This window comes from Hibiscus syriacus, unplaced genomic scaffold, assembly GCF_006381635.1.
Source record: "Hibiscus syriacus cultivar Baekdansim isolate YM2019G1 unplaced genomic scaffold, ASM638163v2 tig00111427_pilon, whole genome shotgun sequence".
Lineage (NCBI taxonomy): Eukaryota > Viridiplantae > Streptophyta > Magnoliopsida > Malvales > Malvaceae > Hibiscus > Hibiscus syriacus.
The window spans coordinates 4,496,942-4,510,326 of record NW_024063088.1 but is presented as its reverse complement, the minus strand read 5'-3'; the positions used below and the strand labels follow the sequence as shown (position 1 = coordinate 4,510,326).

At 34.2% G+C, this 13,385-nt stretch overlaps 1 pseudogene; it reads right to left on the bottom strand.

Moving 5' to 3' along the window:
- Positions 1-9,935: 9,935 nt before the first annotated feature.
- LOC120162972 lies at positions 9,936-13,054 on the bottom strand (annotated as a pseudogene).
- Between the last annotated feature and the right edge of the window lie 331 nt (positions 13,055-13,385).

Below are 13,385 nucleotides of genomic sequence, written 5' to 3'. Positions count from 1 at the left end.
CTTATGTTTTTATTATACTCTTATACTCTTATACTTCTTATCTCTTATTTCTTGTTCATATGATCTCTTACGTTCATATTTATATCTTATAACAAATTATTATATCATCATATAAATCATTTATACTTATTCGCATATACATCAACATATATTCATGTATATCATGTAACAGATACAATAACCCATTTCACACATATATCATGTCATGCAATTCATATCACACACCATATACATATATTACATACATTATTTTCACAATTATCTCTTTATTAGCCAATGTACACATGTGAGAACCATAGATATTTGAGTCTATAGAGGTTGTGCACTAATGTTGTCACCAGAGCTCGTATAAATGCACCGAAGTGCCACGTAGAATTGCATCGTAGTGCTGCGTAGAAATGCACCGAAGTGCCATATAAGGTTGTCCCTAAGGACCACATAGAAAATTCCTTAAGAATCATATACATATGCCAAATATCAAGTATGTGTCTCGAAAGACCTCACACATGTTCCAAAGAATACATATATGACCCGAAGGACCGCGTAGACCCTCGACTCTTGGCATGCCAACTATACCTCTAGCTCTCATGTCACATAACATGGGCATTAATATTTATGTTAGCATACATTCACATATATACATAGTCTCATAGTTCTTTCACGTAGCTCATTGTCATATAAATCATATATCACATATATACATATAGACACATGATTCACTTACGCGTAGAACATTTTCATATGATTCACATATCATAGAGCTTATCACATATAATTGTATTCTTTTTCATATAATTACATAGTCATATAATATTTCATATGACATATGTTTTCTCTTTCATATATCTCATGTCAAGTATCATATCTTGTGATCATGTAATCATGTTACTTATAATCACATAACTTCTACTCATAAGGTTCAACATCATTAAACTTAGTTCACTTTTTCATATTATCATATATTTATATAACCTTATATGTCCTATCAATAACTTATAAACTTACTCATATACTCATATATACTCTTTAATATAATTGGCATAGCAATGCTCTATAATTGTATCATATAATGAGTTTACCTAATTCTTCCTTTATAAAGTTTATACTACAAGTTCAAATAGTCTCATTCTATCATATACATAGTTTCTACTTATCTTATCTCACTTCCCTTTTCACTCACATAAATCATCTATATACTAGTTTTATCTATTTATTTAGTTCAATTTCCCATGACTTCTATAATACTCTTTCATAAAGTTTTGTAATTCTTCACTTTATAACTCATAAATTATAGTTTCCTTTAAGTATATAAATCTTCCCTATAAAACTTATGTAACATTACTTATGTTTATACCATATAATATGACTTATACTTAGTTATCTTATGTTCATATATATATGTCAATGATTCATTAACTTGTAGCTTATTTCATATGTTCATTTGAGTCCTTATGTCTTTATCATATAACTTATTTCTTGTTCTTCTATTATTACATAATAGTGTTTTGCACAAATCATTTAATATATACCAAGCATATCAATATCTTTAGTCATGCATACATACAATTAATATAATACATAATTTCTAACAAACACATAATCATGTTCATGACTTCATGCATATTACTCTAGGAAATGGACTCATCACAAGTCTTATTTCCATTAAACACTACATTTTACTAGTATGCACTCACTTGGCCTCACTAGTCAATACAAATATCTTATCTTTCCCCTTGATCGATCTTACTTGTCAATGATTCTGAAACTCGTTTAGGCTCTGTATCTACATAATTATACATTTTCAAGACAATTATTAGATATCTACATCTTGTAATTCGATACTAACAACTTAAACGAACCTAATAAACCAATATTCATTTCTTCCTTTAGGGGGAATCAGTTCCCTACTGTGGGGGTATCGATTCCCCCATGACATTCTGTAAATTATGGTTCGTTTGAGGGGGTATCGGTTCCCCTTGAATGGGTACCGATTCCCCTAGCCCAGAAATCACATGTTGAGCTCGAAAATCACTTCATTTTTAGCTCAACACTTCATATTTCACTCCCTTTAATATTCTTAACTTTCATATACATACTTAAACTAATTAATTTTCATTCAATACCTCTTTAACTTAAGAATTCACTCCTCCACATAGCATTCAAGAATCATACCAAATTTTCTATATGTTCTAAATCCAATTCTATCACTCCAAATCTCTTAATTTAACCATTGACAAGTCAAATTCAACTTCACAATATATTAACTCCCTCTATTGCAATAATTCACTTAAAAACTCTTCACATTTAATCCTTCATAACTCATTCATTTTGGAGTTTCAACATACTTTAATCTCTAAATAATCTTTCTTATCACCCCAAGAATCAAAACTAAGTTTAAAACTCAAGAATTAACCAGTTGAAATTAAACCTACCTTTTCCATGGAGCTTACGGGAAGAGAAGAAGAAGAAGAAGAAGGTTGAACCAAAGTCTCCAGACTTTTCTATTTTCTTTCCTCATTTTCCAAGTGACATCTCCTATATAAAGGAGAAATAAAAATCTTTCTTATGGAATTACCATTATACCCTTCAAACTTTCCAAAAAGTACCATTTAATCTAACACTGATTTTTTTTCTATTTAAATCCTTAAACTTTTAACTTGTTTCGAAATCGAGCACATAGTTTTCAAAATTTACAATTTAGTCACTGACCCTGATTTGGGATGTTACAAATCTCCCCTCCTTTAAAGAAAATTTGTCCTCGAATTTTCACTGCATACCTTTATAATATCATGTCTTCTAATATTTTCATGTTGCTTCCCTTAATCTTTCCTGTTACCGCTAGCAAACTGACCATTTTCCCATACTTAATTTTTCATATACGTTCACATCTTTATAAGTCCATATAATTTCATTCATTATATAAACAACAGCCCTAAATCCTTATTTCTCAATATTATGGATCAATTGATCTTTTCATCATTCTCTATGTGTTTTGCACATAAATCAAGCTTTTGCTCATTTCTTAATCATTGTCTGTATTACTATACACACAATCTTTCATATAACCCTTACGTATTTGTAAAAAAAAATCACTCATTCTCGTTCTTCTAATAATTGAAAATTGTATCATTTCAATATCAAACTTATAACTTATATCTCAATATACCTCTTGTCTTACTTGATCTTTTAAACTCCATCTTTGTCTTTTCCTATCCCTTTATTCTTTCATTCCGTCAAAATCAAAATCTTCTTATACACATATCATATCTTTTCTTTAATGTTCACATACTCTTTTCTTATCATTTATAATCATCTCTGATTACCGATCTTCATCGCATCTTCATAACTTTGATAACCCGCTTTACTTATACAGAACCTCATTCTTTACCATCCCTTGTACTTGTATTTTCTTCCTTAAAGCCCCTTTTTAAACATACAAATACTTATTTCCTTGCCTACATCATATTTATATGATCGAAACCATTTCCAAATCCACATCATACTTGATTAACTTAACTTTATATTTTCTTCAAATCTTATAACTTTATTATTCGTACTATTACAATTAATCAGTAACAACTTTTCCAATTTAGGGCATAAGCCCTAATCATACTAATCATATTCATCTTCTCAGTTGAAATCCAACCAGTGCAATTTACTCACTTATCCAACACACACTCTTATTCATATACATTACTATTCTCTTGTCTCTTCCATTACCTTACATTTCCATGATCAAAATACATAATCTTGTCTCAATTCACACCATACTTAGTTAATTTACCCTGACATCATGTTCTAATCCTTTAACTTTAATACACTTACCATCACATAATTATGTTAGTCAGCACTAATTATTCCAATCTAAAGCATAAACCTTCATTGAACCATTCATATACATTCATTCCAGTCAGAATTATCTCAGCAATAGTTTACTTAACTTATCAAATCCACATTTATTCTCATACACCATGAAATTTTTGTTGTTCCAACTCAACATTCTAACTTCCTTTATCTTATAAACTGATCACTGATGTACCCATTCTTAAACTCTTCTTATCAATCCTTAGCTTTACTCAAACATACGAATCCTCACCTTCTTCATTATGTCACATTATTATGATCAAAATACAACTGTATCCCGATCCACCTCATCTTTGGTTGTCTTATCCCGACAACATCTCAAAATATTAAATTTCTATACATTTTCCATCACATAATTTGGTTAGCCAACGCTAACTCTTTCCATATAAAATGCAAACCCTTATCGTATCCATATTCTTGCTTAAACATAGTACTATCCTTTTGTCTTAAATTCATAAACTCTATCTCCATATCTCTTATACACTTGTCACTGATGTATCTATTCTTGAATTCTTATACAAATACTCACCACATCCTTTGATCTTTTTAACATTCTTATGGTGACACTTGTTCACCATATTCTATTTTATCCACGTAATAACAAAACTACTCCATACCGTGTTTCCGATTCAAAACAATGAAAACTTTGTATCATCATTCATATATGATTTCAGCTTTCTGAAATCAACCTTTGATCTTACTAGGCACTTCCTGAGATGTCCGCTCTTCATCCTGTCTAACCATAGCAGGTGAATAGCTATCACAATCAAAAATATTGCCTTTCACTTTACTTCAAAAAAAAATCATACTTCTATTATAACTTAGCAATCTAATTCTATTAGCAAGACAACACACTCCTTACACTATCAGATCAGAAATTTTCACTTTATGTTGGCATGTACACATTTTTAAAACTCATTTGACTCCAGTTTAAGCCTAGAATCGGCTAAACCTTAGCTATGATACCATAAAATGTAACACCCCCAACCCGTATCTGACCCGAATCCGAGTTCGAGGTGTCACATAAACTTTTAACCCTTTGTTCAAAATACTGAAAAACAAATCTCCATTAAAGAAAATTTCATATTATTTCAAAATAAAAGTTTTCACACTTATCAGAGCATATACAATTCAAATCGTTTATATTACATGTCAACTACATCTAAAAGAATAAAATACATATCAACAATTTCTTTTCTGATCTGAACTTTGTAAGGAAGATGCTGACCTGTCTTGCTCCTCTCAGCTTCTCTTTTCACTTTCCGTAACCTGCGTGTGAAACACTCACATGCTAAGTCGATGACTTAGTGAGGCATAAAAATATATCTAATGAAATTCATATCCACTAATCATGCATGACTGTTTTATGCTATCAAATCATACAACTCATATACTTTTCTTTATATAACAATTACATACTTGTACACATATATATCATCACTTATGTTTTTATTATACTCTTATACTATTATACTTCCTATCTCTTATTTCTTGTTCATATGATCTCTTACGTTCATATTTTATATCTTATAACAAATTCTTATATCATCATATAAATCATTTATACTCATTCGCATATACATCAACATATATTCATGTATATCATGTAACAGATACAATAACCCATATCACACATATATCATGTCATGCAATTCATATCACATATCATATACATATATTACATACATTGTTTTCACAATTATCTCTTTCTTAGCCCATGTACACATGTGAGAACCATAGATATGTGAGTCTATAGAGGTTATGCACTAATGTTGTCACCATAGCTCGTATAAATGCACCGAAGTGCCATGTAGAATTGCACCGTAGTGCCGCGTAGAAATGCATCGAAGTGCCATATAAGGTTTTCCCTAAGGACCACGTAGAAAATTCCTTAAAAATCATATACATATGCCAAGGATCAAGTATGTGTCTCAAAAGACCTCACACATGTTCCAAAGAATACATATATGTCCCGAAGGACCGCGTAGACCCTCGACTCTTGGCATGCCAACTATACCTCTAGCTCTCATGTCATGGGCATTAATATTTATGTTAGCATACATTCACATATACACATAGTCTCATAGTTCTTTCACGTAGCTCATTGTCATATAAATCATATATCACATATACATATAGACACATGATTTACTTACGCGTAGAACATTTTCATATGATTCACATATCATAGAGTTTATCACATATAATTGTATTCTTTTTCATATAATTACATAGTCATATAATATTTCATATGACATATGCTTTCTCTATCATATATCTCATTTCAAGTATCATATCTTGTGATCATGTAATCATGTTACTTATAATCACATAACTTCTACTCATAAGGTTCAACATCATTAAACTTAGTTCACTTTTTCATATTATCATACATTTATATAACCTTATATGTCCTATCAATAACCTATAAACTTACTCATATACTCATATATACTCTTAATATAATTGGCATAACAATGCTCTATAATTGTATCATATAATGAGTTTACCTAAGTCTTCCTTTATAAAGTTTATACTACAAGTTCAAATAGTCTCATTCTATCCTATACATAGTTTCTACTTATCTTATCTCACTTCCCTTTTCACTCATATAAATCATCTATATACTAGTTTTATCTATTTATTTAGTTCAATTTCCCATGACTTCTATAATACTCTTTCATAAAGTGTTGTAATTCTTCACTTTATAACTCATAAACTATAGTTTCTTTTAAGTATATAAATCTTCCCTATAAAACTTATGTATCATTAGTTATGTTTATGCCCTCAAATTTATACTATCCTCATAGAGTCTCTTAACCTTTCTCGTGTAATCACTTATACCATATAATATGACTTATACTTAGTTATCTTATGTTCATATATATATGTCAATGATTCATTAACTTGTAGCTTATTTCATATGTTCATTTGAGTCCTTATGTCTTTATCATATAACTTATTTCATGTTCTTCTATTATTACATAATAGTGTTTTACACAAATAATTTAATGTATACCAAGCATATCAATATCTTTAGTCATGCATACATACAATTAATATAATACATAACTTCTAACAAACACATAATCATGTTCATGACTTCATGCATATTACTCTAGGAAATGGACTCATCACAAGTGTTATTTCCATTAAACACTACATGTTACTAGTATGCACTCACCTAGCCTCATTAGTCAATACAAATCTCTTATCTTTCCCCTTGATCGATCTTACTTGTCAATAATTCTGAAACTCGTTTAGGCTCTGTATCTACATAATTATACATTTTCAAGACAATTATTAGATATCTACATCTTGTAATTCGATACTAACAACTTAAATGAACCTAATAAACCAATATTCATTTCTTCCTTTAGGGGGGAATCGGTTCCCTACTGTGGGGGTATCGATTCCCCCATGACATTCTGTAAATTCTGGTTCGTTTGAGGGGGTATCGGTTCCCCTTGAATGGGTACCGATTCCCCTAGCCCAGAAATCACATGTTGAGCTCGAAAATCACTTTATTTTCAGCTCAACACTTCATATTTCACTCCCTTTAATATTCCTAACTTTCATATACATACTTAAACTAATTAATTTTCATTCAATCCTCTTTAACTTAAGAATTCACTCCTCCACATAGCATTCAAGAGTCATACCGAATTTTCTATATGTTCTAAATCCAATTCTATCACTCCAAATCTCTTAATTTAACCATTGACAAGTCAAATTCAACTTCACAATATATTAACTCCCTCTATTTCAATAATTTACTTAAAAACTCTTCACATTTAATCCTTCATAACTCATTCATTTTGGAGTTTCAACATACTTTAATCTCTAAATAATCTTTCTTATCACCCCAAGAATCAAAACTAAGTTTAAAACTCAAGAATTAACAGTTGAAATTAAACTTACCTTTTCCATGGAGCTTACGGGAAGAGAAGAAGAAGAAGAAGGTTGAACCAAAGTCTCCAAACTTTTCTATTTTCTTTCCTCATTTTCCAAGTGACATCTCCTATATAAAGGAGAAATAAAAATATTTCTTATGGAATTACCATTATAAATAAAAATCTTTCTTATGGAATTATCATTATACTCTTCAAACTTTCCAAAAAGTACCATTTAATCTAACACTAAATTTTTTTTCTATTTAAATCCTTGAGCTTTTAACTTGTTTCGAAATCGAGCACATAGTTTTCAAAATTTACAATTTAATCACTGACCTTGATTTGGGATGTTACAATATATAAGTCACTTGAGGTTACTAAGATAACCTGAAATGCTGATGTGGAGTGTTAAGTGAGTTGACTTGGCTGTCCAACGATCAAAATAATCGGTCAAAACCCGTTAACATTGTCTTCTTCTTCTTCACAGCTTCATTCATAGCCATTCATCTCTCTGACATCACCATTTTTCTTCGGCTATAACTTCATGGATAAAGGAAGATGACAAAGAAATTTAATTATTTGCCTCTCAATACTAATTGTTAACCCCACACATATATATCTTCCCCTTCTTCTTTCAGCACCCAGGTTTGAGTTTTATAGTCGCAGCAACTTGTAACTGTAAATACATACACGAAAATGCTTAAACAAACCTCTGATTCTGCATGCAACTTTTGTATCATGTCCATTTTTATGCAAAACAATCTATTTTCTTAGGAAGAAAAAGATTATTCATTTTATCACAACACTCACCATGAATCAATGATACCATTATACAGTATATGTGCACCGTTCATTAAGCCTTGATATTACCAACATCTTAATTACAACTAAAAGTATATCATTGCCTGTGCACATAAAATGGTCACATTATCAAGCTTTGAAGAAAAGGAATACAAGACATAATGAAACCTAGAATGCATACATTGGTGTTTCAAAGCAGATCAAAGGAGCACAATGCTGTTGTATATTAGGCAGTGATAAAAATGAAAAAAAGGTAACCACAGATCATACATAATGGTCACTTATTTACCTTTTTGCATTCAGTTCCATATTCAGCAGGCAACTTTCTCTCAGGCTTTTGCACTTAGAAAATCATATTTATCCGGTCAACTTCATCTTTAACAGGTAATCCCAATTTATCTTCCTGTATCGGATCTGGCTTTGTAAGCCGATCATCGCTTTCCAAAACCGACTTACCCTTACACTTTTTTCACAGCAAAGCAAGTTTTGCCTTTTGCACTGGTTTCAGGAACTTCATGTATAACTGCAACTTCAAAGATTGTGGGGCTAATTTCATCATCCTTGGTAGGAATGGCGAGAATAGAGCTAGTGCTGGGGAACGAGATAGCGAGTGGTGAAGATGGTGTTCATAGTGTCGGACCAGGAAGAGTGAGAGCGTGGTTAACTCGTTGACGAAGATATGTGGGGAATCAGTGGAAGCGAGGGAAAAAGCAATATTGGGTGGAGCTTTGACTCAGTTGCTGTTGCAATGTGTTGAAGCGTCGGTCAACAGGAGTCTAACGGGCTCTCCAGGTAAGCGTTTGACGATCCAGGTAAGCGCTTAACGTTCCAACTCAATATTCTGTCATCGAGATTAACAAGTGTTTATCAATTTAAAGCCGGAGCTAAAATATTTATTTTGGGTGTCAAATTTAGAAGTTATATAAAGATGGGATGAAAATGAATAATAAGTGTCAATTTATATTTAAGGGTGTCAATATTATTTTAAAAACATATTAATTTTATTAATTTTTAAATATTTTTATTTAAAATTCATATTAATTTTTTTCCCATAAGTTTGTGGGGGTGTCAGTACAACCTGGCTCCGCCCGTGATCAAATTAAAAGTTTAATGAGACCACGATAACATATAAACCCGATCATAACCTCACGACGCGGATACGACTAGCCCGGGGCCTATCAAATGGTGATGGGTCTCTTGACACACTGTACCCTATCGTTTGCATCAAAACTGAAATATGATTTTAGAAGCATGAAAGCAATAAGTGGTCACGATGCTTGTATCTTTCCATGGTTCCCTTCTGTAATATATATATATATATATTAACTTCAAAGTCATAATACAGATTGGTGCATGTATGTATATATGTATTACATTTTCTGAAGGAAAATGCTTTATACCTAGATCAAGTAACTAAAGCATAAGGTTTAAATGTTAAAAACTGAGGTCGTCATATCTGACAGGACTCAAAGCTGATATGATCGCATTGAAAATCGAGATTTCTTGCTGCATGGACACCATGTCTCTACCTTTTAGCTGTTCCGACGTAATTCCTCAACGAAGGTGATTGCGAGAGACGGTCTGCCGCAACCGTCGTATTTAGAGTTGCATTCTTCTGTTGCATTCTTCTCCTAGCCACGAAACCTCTGATCCAAGGGGTAACATCCTCGCTGATCTTTATCATTAAGAAGAACACGATGCGGTAGATTACGATCATGCTGAATATCACACTCAGATCAATCCATTTTGACCGCCCCACGTTGATTTGGAACACATTCTCCAGGATGTATTCCCCGGGAATCTTGGGGAGCTCTGGTGATTGGTTATCAAACAACAAGCCCCTCAGATCATTTTGGTATTGTCCCTGAAAACAAAACAGAAAAATGCATTGTCTCTTTTTTAGTCCTCGATGATGAGCCGATATGGCATCTTTCTGCAATTGTTTTTAATTTGACATGTTTCATCACCTGCAAAGCCCAGAAATGGAAGCTGATGTATGACATTGGGTAACGCCACACAGGTTTTGGGATGTCATTTGGGAGCCTGAAGAAGCCAGAAACAAGCATGAATATTCCCTGGAACAAAGACAACCAGATCGCGATATCAGTCATCGAAACGGTGTTGAACATATATATCAGAGTTGGATTTGGACGTCCGTATGTGTCGGTTTCAGACTTCAAGAAAAAATGAAGAGCCTAAGGAGCAGCATAGACTATGTAATACTTTCAAATGCTAGTGCATACTATAGGAATGATGCAGAGAAAGAAACCTGAATCCCTGCTCCTATGATGATCCCCATGAGGAAATTCGGGACGATACTGGCGATTGCCATCATCAAGCTCTCCACCACTGTAACACTTGCATAAAGGCACAACACGAAGAACAAATAATGCTGAAATCCAGGGTGAAGATGAACCATGAAGTAACATATAGTTCCAGAGATGAAGGTTATCACAATTAGGAATGGCATAGCAGAGAGTGTGTTCCCTAATACAAATGCAGTTACACCATAGTGGCCATTTAACCTCTCCCTTTGGAATACCTGCAACAAACAAACAGTCAAAAGATGTTGGCACCTCCGTGGCCGGTAAGTTAACCTGCGAGTCCTTAACTTACCTTCATGTCCTCTACAAAGGAAGGGAACCCACCGATCGACATGAACGTGACGAATCCGAACACAAAAGAAGCACATGATCCCCTTGCCTGTTTCACAAGATATACAATCTTAAATATGATACTTCCAAATGAAACTTTGGACTAGTGTTTTCTGAGAGATAAGTAGAAGGAATACCAAGATGGCATTGTAGCTGGTTCCAACATTGAAATAAATGGTTCCAATGCAAATGGTGACTACAACATATATTAGCAGCCTCAGCCAGTAATAACCAAAGTCCCGGGACATGTTCACAAACGAACGCTTGGTTAACGTATAAGACTGCATCAAGAAACTAGCTTGACTGCCCCCGGAATCGAGAACGGTTCCCTTCTGCAACATATGGAAAGTGGTGGTAAATGCAATTCAGTTAATGAGGATTAAGATAACAACAGAGGATTGGCTGGTGAAGCACTTACAACTTTGGATATCTCATCAACCTTCTCCTTTGAAGCGTAACATTGCTGTGATGTACGATAGAAGCTAATAAGAGCTTGGATAGCTTCGGCCGTCGTTATCTTCTCCAGCGGATCATCACTCGCCTCAAACTGATTACATTGAAAGCAATGTGTTTCCAGTCATGCAAATGCAGTGTACCAAAGTAAGAGGGAAAATTAAACAAAGAGGGAATGAAGGGGATACCCTTAATTTCATTGATCCTTTTAGAGTAGCCTTAACTTTATCAAAGTCAGAATTGATGCATCTGAGAAAATGATCTGATGGATTTCTCAATGCAGGGCATGGAAATCCTGCTTGTGCAAAGAACTGCATTCACAATCCAAGAAACATTACATACATACATACATATATAGAATTGAATCTGAAACTGAACTGTAATGAAAGAAAAGGCACTTGCTTCGTATGCTTCAGAAGCCTGGCCGAAATAAATGGTTTTGCCATCAGAGAGCAAATATAGCTGATCAAATAGCTCAAACACTTCACTGCTGGGCTGATGAACCGAGGCTATTACGGTTCTACCATCTCTTGACAGGCCACGTAAGGTCTGGGTTACAAAAAATGCAGAAGCACTGCCCATATGCAATCTCAAGTCAGAAACATACTCATGATTTTATGTTAAGCGTCGAATTTACAAGGAGATATGAACTTATGAAACAAAGTTGCTAAAAAGAAACACTAAATCTGAGAATCAAAATCATAAATTGATGTGAAGAAAACCTGTCAAGTCCACTGGTTGGCTCATCAAGGAAGAGCAATCTTGGCCTCATCAAGATTTCAAGAGCAATGCTGACCCTCCTCTTTTCTCCTCCACTGATCCCACGCAAATGCCAGTTCCCAACAACAGTATCAGCGCAATCTTGGAGCCCCATCTCGATGATCGTGCTTTCAACGAGCGCCCGTTTCTCGGACCGAGGCATGCTATCAGGGAGACGGAGTCGAGCGGAGTAGGAAATCGTTTCCCGAACAGTGAGTGTGCCGATCAAGTTATCATCTTGAGTCACGTAGGCAGCTGTTCCGAAAGAAAGCTTGGTTTTACGACCATTGAGAAGAATGGTCCCGGAGAGAAAAGCGTTGGCAGCCAAACGACCGGAGAGGGCATCGAGAAGCGTGGACTTCCCGGAGCCGGAAGGTCCCATGAGGGCGGTTAGAGTGCCCGGCTCGGCGTAACCGGTGAGTCCTTCCAAAACCCTTTGGGTGTTCCCGTTGCTGAGAGTCACCATTACCGTCAGGTCCTTCCATGTGAGCCTGGCGGATACGTCTCCCATTAACTCGGTGTTGGTCTTCTCTCTCCACAATGTCTCACTCAGGGGACTCAAACCTCCGACCACCGTACCGTTAACCTCCGGTTTATTAGCCTGTATCTCCATTATTAAAGAATTTGAAGCGGAACTCTTCACGGAGATGATGACTAACCGAGTATAACTATTAAAAAGAGAAAGAGAAAAATGGGATTCGTATGAAGAGATGAAGCGTGGAATGGATTTGTTAGTAGGTTAAGAGTTATCTCCCATGCAAAATGAGCCGACTCTCCCACTCATCAACTTTGAGCAGTTTCCTTTTTATATCTTCCTTTTATGCTTTGTGGGTGCGTGACGCAGCTGAGTTGATAAGCAAATCAATTCCACCGCCAAAAAACAATCATCATGCATAATCAAATATTAATTCTCAGGAGGTGAGGGACTCGAAAAAAATATCTACTTTTTTTATTTGATTTG